Source organism: Tenrec ecaudatus, unplaced genomic scaffold (genome assembly GCF_050624435.1).
Source record: "Tenrec ecaudatus isolate mTenEca1 unplaced genomic scaffold, mTenEca1.hap1 Scaffold_90, whole genome shotgun sequence".
In the NCBI taxonomy this organism is placed as follows: Eukaryota; Metazoa; Chordata; class Mammalia; order Afrosoricida; family Tenrecidae; genus Tenrec; species Tenrec ecaudatus.
In genome coordinates, this window is record NW_027459699.1 from 388,503 (window position 1) to 396,768 (window position 8,266).

Sequence of the window (8,266 nt, forward strand, 5' to 3'; positions counted from 1 at the left end):
TCAGTGACATTGGTCACACTCTTCATATTGAATTAACATTCTTGTTCTTTCTATTCTAGGTGTTTCTTTTTACTTAATCTCTCTGCCACAACCCTCTCACATATATTTTGAATTATCTGTAGCCCATTTAGATTTGTGCTGATTTTTAAAGACTGCAATACTCAAGGATGCAATCCTTTAAGAGCTAAATTGTTATTTAGTTTAAAGATGACTTCAGGGGACAGTTTCAATTCAAGGTTTGAAGAGTAACTCAGGGTCATAGTCTCTGGGACTCTTCCAGTTAAGTAAGTCTAGATAATTAAAGAATTTTAAATTATGTTCCACAAGGTTCTCCCTTTCTATCAGCATCCTTAGGAATCATGGTGCTATGGTGCCTGCTAACCTCAAAGTCAATAGTTGAAACCACCAGCCACTCTACAGGGGAAAGAAAAGGCTTTCTGTTTCCTTAAAGAATAGCAAGCGAGGAAACCACAGGGGGTGTTCTATACTGAGTCAAAATTGACTCCATGGCAGTGAGTTTATGTTGTTATCGAAAAAAGAACACATTTTAATGGGGGCTCTGACAGATAATATAACAATCCATAAATCAATTAGATCAAGCGAGTTTGTACATATGCTGCCACCATCATTTTCTAAACACTATCATTCTACTTGACCCCTTTGATATCAGCTCCTGTTTTTTCCCTCTTTCCTCAACCCTCACACCCTTACTAAATTATATATAAATTAATATCTTTATACACACCGTCTTCTGTGTCCCTCTACCCATATTTCTGTTATTCGGCCCCTAGGCTGTGTGTGTGTGTGTTCTAAATCCATCATTGTTATCAGTTCCCTTTTCCTCCCCTTCCCTACACAGCCACCCTGTGCCCTCATGGTATCTGAGTCAGTTCGAGTTGACCAGAGAAGCACATTCATAAACACTCATGTGTCCTAAAAAAGCTTTATATAGAAGAATAATTGTATATTAAGAAAACATCCCAGCCCAGTCCAGACCACGTCCATAAGTATGAAATTAACCCATATATCCAATAACAGTGTGTAAATTTTTTTCAGACTTATGCAACACATGCAATGACACCAAGTGCTGGAAGATCACAGGGCAGTCGGTGGATTCTCTTATGGACCCAGTGGAGGTGGAAAGTGGCATGGGTCTCCACATGACTCCTCCCCATTCAAGGCTCTGGCTGCCGTCCATGTAGATCCATGTATCTTGTCAGCAGGAATATCAAGTCATGGGTGTCTCTCACTCCCAGGAAAGAATACAGGAGTTGCCAGAATCCTCAAGAGAAGGCCATGCCCACATTGAGACCTCACTGGCTATGGCCTGAGTGACAGTCTGGACTCCACCCCTATGCAAGATGATGGGAGATTAAAAAGCTACCACTGTATCGCTACTCCCATTGCTGTTCCTGAGGATTTCATCTGTCCTGGATTCCGTGCGTGGTTGCTATTTTTTTTAATGATTTTTCTTTCAGCATCTATCTGTGGTGTCCCTGATCTGAATGCCCTGATGCAGTATCTGTGAGTCTCCTGTGAGCAGGGACTGTGTTCTCTACATCTGGGTCTTCTTAAAGCTTTGCAAAATGTTGTCATTTGAATAACACTCAATTAATATTTGTTGAAGGAATGGCATTGCAGGTGACAGTCAGTACCTATTCTCCCATCAGTTTTATGGTTGGTGGTCTTTTTCCTCTCAGACATATAGCTGAATCATTACAATGTGAGGGTCTGAGCCTGGTTATATTATTGGGACATGTAGTCAAAAGACAAAATATGTTTGCCTAAAGCACCTTTTGAGTATGATGTTTCAATAAAATGAATTGCACAGATCCTGGCAGCAGACATGTTTCAGCCACTCACAAGCTATGTGGCTTTGAGTAGTGTACCCTAAGCTCTGAATTCAAGGTAAGTAGTTTCAATGGTCAATATGCATGTGAGAGCTGGACAGTGAGTAAGGAAAACTGAAGAAGAATCAATGCATGTGAATGATGTGCAAACAATACCGAAAGTCGTCTGGGCTGTCAGAAGAACAAGCAAATCCCTCTTGGAGGAAGCACGGCCAGAATGCCCCTTAGAACTGAGGATGGCAAGTCTTCATCTCACATCCATTGGACATGCTATCAGGAGAGACTGGTTCTTAAGAAAGGACATAATGCTTGTTAAAGTACAGGGGCAGAAAGAGGGAAGAAGACCCTTGATAAGATGCATGTCCTGTCCACAGTGGCTACAGCAATGGACTCAACATGGACCAATGATTGTGGTGATGACACAAGAGCAGGCAGGGTTTCATTCCATTGTACAGTTCCGGTCTCTGGTACAAAGGAAAATAAGTTGCCCTATCCTGTGGGGTCGAGGCTATTGTGCCTGCTGTGTATTTTGTCCTAAGGTCTTGCAGTATTGTTCTTTATACAGTGTTGCTGTTATTAGCTGCTTTTCGGTCCATTTTGACTCATAGCGACCCCCATGCATTTCAGAGTAGAACTGTTCCATAGGGTTTTTAAGGCTGTGACCTTTTGGAAGCAGATTTTCAGGCCTACCTTCCTTAGGCACCTCTTGGATTCTGGGTGGGATTTAACTGCCGACCTCCTGGGTGCTAGTCAAACACTACCCAGGGAGTCCTCCCACAGAATAGTGTGAGTGTATTCCCCCTAGGGTGCTCCTCTTCCAGTACTTGTTTGGACGGTATTCTCTTTTGATCCATAGGGTTCAATGGACTCATTTTCAGTAGTACATCATCAGGTCTTTCTTCCCAGTGTGTCCTAGCTTGGATGCTCTGGTGAAGCGGGTCCAGAGTGGCTTGCTCTGGTTATAATCGTAGCTGGTGACATCGCTTACAGCAATCACTGCTATAGACAAATGACAACATGATGACAAACTGACAGATGGGTGGCAGCCTAGGGAAGGAATGATCAGCACAACACAACCTGAGTGGAAATCGAGCTATGGAGTCTCTGAGAGTCCAGGCTCTTCGTCCTGGCACAGCCAGGAACTGTGGCTGCTTGGGTGAGGACCCCCAGCTTCCCCACTTGGCATTCCCTCCCCAAACACAGCTGGCAGCCTGTGGGTATTGACTTTCCCCTTGTACATGACGGCACTGACGAGCATAACGCAACCCTGCTGGTGGTTAATGACTGGTGACATTTTGAGGCCGCTGCCCACCTTTGATTGAGGGAATTTGCCAATGCTCGGAAGTTGTTGGGCTCTAACGAAATGCAATCCCTGCAAGCAAGCACTGAGTCAAGTGCACGAGGTGTGGGGCACTCTGATATCCCCGTGTGACCGTGAAAAGCAGGCTGCGGAGCAGTGGTGGAGCTGAGGCTCCTTTCTCCTGGCAATACTGGCGTGCTGAAATGTCGGGCTGATTTGCCATGGAAAGCAGGGTTTCATGGGAACTTGAGGATTAAGAATCCACATACCTGCAATCAATATTGTATGTTCATCATATAATTTACTTTGAAAGGGAGACGACACCGTTCTCCGAATTTTTGGGTGAAGTAAACCACTTTTTCCAAAGGAGTAAGTGGATTTCTGTGTTTATAAATCATGCCCACCACTTGGGAGTGAAGAGGAGGATATGGGAGGATGGTAAAGAAGAGCAGCAGGAGAGGACCTAAAGACCTCATGTTTCCTCAGGGTCAGGGGCCAGGCGAAACCAATGTCCCTGGAACACCACTGTCTCTCTGGAATGGTATTAGCACAGCTTGTTATTTGCACACTGTACTGAGTTCATTCTGACTCACAGCGCCCCTATAGGGAAGAATAAACATGCCCCAATGAGTCTCTGAGACTATAATTCTTTACTCAAATAGAAAGCCTCATCTTTTTTCCATGGAGGAACTGGTGGATTCAGAACTGCTGACCTGGTGGTTAGCAGGCCAACATCGAAACTACTATACCACCAGGACATTTCTGTTTAGCCTAGAGACTTTTAAATGGATAGAATAAGACCCATCCTAACCCTGTTCACAGCTATCAACTCCCCTTTCTGTGAAGTCCCCACTACGTTCTGTGAAGTTCACCACTTTCTCCGTGTGTCTGTGTGTCTGTGTGTGAGAGAGAGAGTTATAAAAACAGGAACTTTGGCCTCTTTTTAGAACTCTTGCAATTCCAGGGCTTGCTCAACAAAGCACGAATCCCCAGTGTCTTCAACCTGACTTGTCCCATGTGGAAATACACATTGGGTTTCCAGACACACTGAGCTAATGAGTGAGTGGACACTACTGTGCTAGCTAAACAAACCCTGTGTGACAGGGCTGCACCTGCCTTACTTAATTGAATAACCAGAACCGTTTTCTAAAATAGGTAATATCAACTTAATCTCCCTGCCATCGAGTCACTGCTGATGCATAGCGACCTTGTAGGACAGGGGAGAATTGCCCCCATGAGTTTCTGAGCCTGTAACTCTTGACAGGAGTAGAAAGACTCATCTTTCCCTCACTGAGTGCTGCTGCTTTCGAACTGCTGAGTTTAAGGTTAGGGAAACAATGTGTAACCCACTACACCACCAGGAGATGCTTGTGTCAACTTTCTATATACAAAAATGAAATGTCGCCAGGTCCGATGCCATCTTCATGGTCACTGCTGTATGTGAGTCCAAAGTTGTGGGCCAATACATCTCAAGGATGTATCCATGCATATCCAATGACACATCCCCGCACCAAACCCAATTTCCTTTTCTACTGATCAGCCTTGATTAATGACTTGGCCAAAGTGATCAAGCTTAAATCCTCCCAGCCTCCCTTGCCAGGCACAGTGTGGTTTCCGAGAGCAGTGTTTCTTCTACAATGGGAGTGCTCATGCTTTTGCCACACTCGGCAGATTCTATGAATATTTTGACTTTTTTTTAAAACTTATTTGATCATAGAGCATGTTTCCCTTTTCCCTTTGTATGAGATGACAAAATTTCACTCACTTCCTAGTCATCCAAGGAAAGAGTAAACTTCCCTGCCCTGCCAGCGAAGGGCTTGGCCAATAGAATAAAAGTGGAAGGAGTTGTGTGCCACTCTAGATCAGAGGTTTTAAGAGAAATGGTCCTTTTGTTGCTTACCTATCCTTCAAGAGGAAGGAACCCTGGTAATATAGTGGTTATGCGTTGGGCTCTTAACCTCATGAGTCACATGCAAGTCTTTCAATTTCAAAGCCTGATTGTTCCCCTGCACAAAGCTAACAGAGATAAGCAACAACTGCTTGTAGGTTGGAAAGATTGCCCGAACTCAGTGTACTTTGGGGATTTCTTACTGCCAGGAGAAATGCAGGCGATGTGGCAGGTGACGGTCCTAGTATCTCTCAGCTGCCAATCAGAGGCAGGTTCTGAGCCTTCAGTCAGGGCCACTGGAGGAAGTGTCTCATGGTGCTGCTGCCATAGTCCATCCCAGATCAAGCCCTCTGAGGTGCTGGGTTACAGAGTTTTGGATTGGCACTCAGTGAGGGCTGCTTCAAAGCTCCTTCCTTTCTTAAACTTGCTCCTGCAACCACATTCTTTCTGAAGGTCCTTGTCAGTAAGCCGAAATCCCAACCAATTTGCTAAGTCAGCCGAAATCCCAACCAATTTGCTAAGTCAGGACAAAATGCAAAATTGATGGTACCGAGAGACATTAAACCACCTACAACCTTTTAGACCATGTCAACAGATCATCTGTAGCCTCAACTGCAGAAACATTTCACTAAATCCTCTCTGTTTCTCCACAAAGATTAGGAATGCCCTTCTATCTTTTAAAAACAGATATTGGTCTGGCACCACTTCGGTTCCAGCTGAGGTAGTGGATTCACCTGAGCTAAGCTCTAGAGAGGATCACTTAATCTTCATTCAAGATCTATGTCATGAGGACTGTAGATCAAGCAGGGACTGCACAATCCCTCTGTGTCGGCAGCGGCTGCATCACGGCCTGGCCTATTGGGAAGAGAGACATACCCGTGGCAATTATAAGGCAAGATGCTGAGGGTGCTGGGGTGGTCTAGGGATACAGGAAAGGAACTATTGGGCATGGAGGCAATTATGAAGGGTTCTTTTTTCCCATGGACCAAACCCATGCCAGTTGCCATGAAGTTAACTCTGATTCATAAGGACTCCTTTGGGCCAGAGTAGAACGACATTCTGTTGTTGTTTTCTATAACTGATTTTGTTGTTGTTTGAAATGCAGCACCAGGCCTTCCTTCAGAGACACTTCTGGCTGGGCTTGAAACTCCAACCTATGAGTTAGTAGCCCAGTATGTTAACCAACTGCACCACCAGGGACTCCTCCATGTGACTAAAGAATGACTTAAGGACTTCCCCCACAGACCCAAACCAAAACCAAATCCACGGCCATGGGGTTGACCTCATATATGGCACAATAGACTGGCTCTGCTGATTTTCAGAACTGCACATCTTTACGGGAGCAGAAAACCCTCATCTTTCTCCCAAGGAGTAGCTGGTGGGTTTGAACCATTAACTTTGCCATTAGCAGCAGCCCAACTCTTAACCCAATATACCACCAAGAGTGGTTCAATTTGGAAAAATAGTATGTGATCACCTATCTATGAAGGGAAACCCCTCTCATAGAGTGCACTTACACAAATGAGAAATAAATGAGTCCCCAAATGCCCGTCTTAATCAACAATCTGGGGAAGGGTGTTCTGGGAAGCAGCTTTCAAATGTGCCTGGAGATTATAAAATTAATCAACCTAATCCCTGTTTTAAAGAGCCCTGGTGGTACAATGGCTAAGGACTGGGTGGCTAAACAAAAGGCTGGTAGTTTGAACCTACCCATGGGCTCTAAAGGGGAAAAGACTTGACGAGCTGGTCCCATAACGATCTCAGCCTAGGACACCTTTGGGGGCAGTTCTACTCTGTCCTGTAGGGTCACTATGAGCTGACATCAACTTAAAGACACACAGCACGTTTGACTCTACGTCATTTGTTGATAGAGTTTGTGCAGAGCATTCTGAGTAGAAAACAGACTCGGGCATCTGACATCAACCAGCAACAGTCTCTTTCCTTGAGAAAGACTGTGGAAAGGGATGAAGAGGGAGCTTCCAAAAGCATGTGGAAAAATGATACGAAAAAATAATGGAATTTTGCCATGAGCTTTTTGAATCTCTCTTCATGAGAGCTAGTCCTCCATGGAGGTTTCTAGAAAAATGAAACACGAAGGAAGAGGCTGGTAAGTCCCACTGAACAATTCCAGGGGAGATTGGGTCTTGACTCAGAGTACTTGAGCATTCTGGCTTATTCCTCAAAATAGCAAATCAGACTAGACCAGGTTCTGAGACTCAGGGAAGGCAAATAAGACACACCAGGCCCATGATTCAGACTTATGGGGAAAGTCACACTGGAGAGGGAAGGCCTCTTTACCTTGTGTGCCTGACAAGTGTCTCATTTGCATCATCTAAAACCCAGCCCTGGAAAAAAGGCTAACAGTACCAGCTTCAAACTTGTATTTGAATCTTGTCTCTGTCACTTATTAACTTAGCCACCTTAAATCCCTTCCTCTAGTTTTCCATCTGTAAATGAGGCACAGTTCCAATCATAGGGCCTTCAGTAAATGGCTATTATTAGCTAGGCATGCACTCCTGTGTTCTAGGCGAGAGTTCTCAGCCAGGTTTTTGTGGGAGCTTGTTCTTCAGGGTATTGTCATAGATGAGTGTGTCACACAGATTCCTCTCAGGGCCAAGAGACTGATTTCCCCAGCTGCTAAGAGAGCCACTGATAGAAAAGGTCCCAGCTGTCTGGCCCCTATCAGGATTGCCTCAGCTGATGAGAGCTCATCCAAGGTCTGCTCCTTCCCCAAACTAACCTTCATCCAACGACTTGTCAATGTAGGGGTATAAATGGCATAGTGGAGGCATTTGACCCCCCTGTAACTTCACAAAAGGCAATGGAGGAAAATCAAGATAAACAGCCCAAGGCTGATCCCTATGAGACAGAGATCAAAATGCCTCCACCCTCCTTTCTTTTCACAGTTTCTGACACCAACCATCCCTACCATGACACTCTCTTCTTCTCTGCTGGGTTTGATAATCTTTAAGTGGCAATGGCCACACAGAACTCGCAAACAATACTTACGTTTCTGGGGTTAATTGGGGACCTAGCAGGTGACAATTCAGGATCAGAAATGACTGGGGATATAGTTCTTCAGTCAGGACAGTCTCTTCCAAGTGGTGCCCAGAGGCAGAACTTTTTCTGGTCCTTGGCCTCTGCCCTGCAGCTCCTTAACCTCTGCTCTGCTTGGGAATATGTACGTTCCCTAGCGGGCGCTTGGGCTATCTACGTTACCAAGTGGGC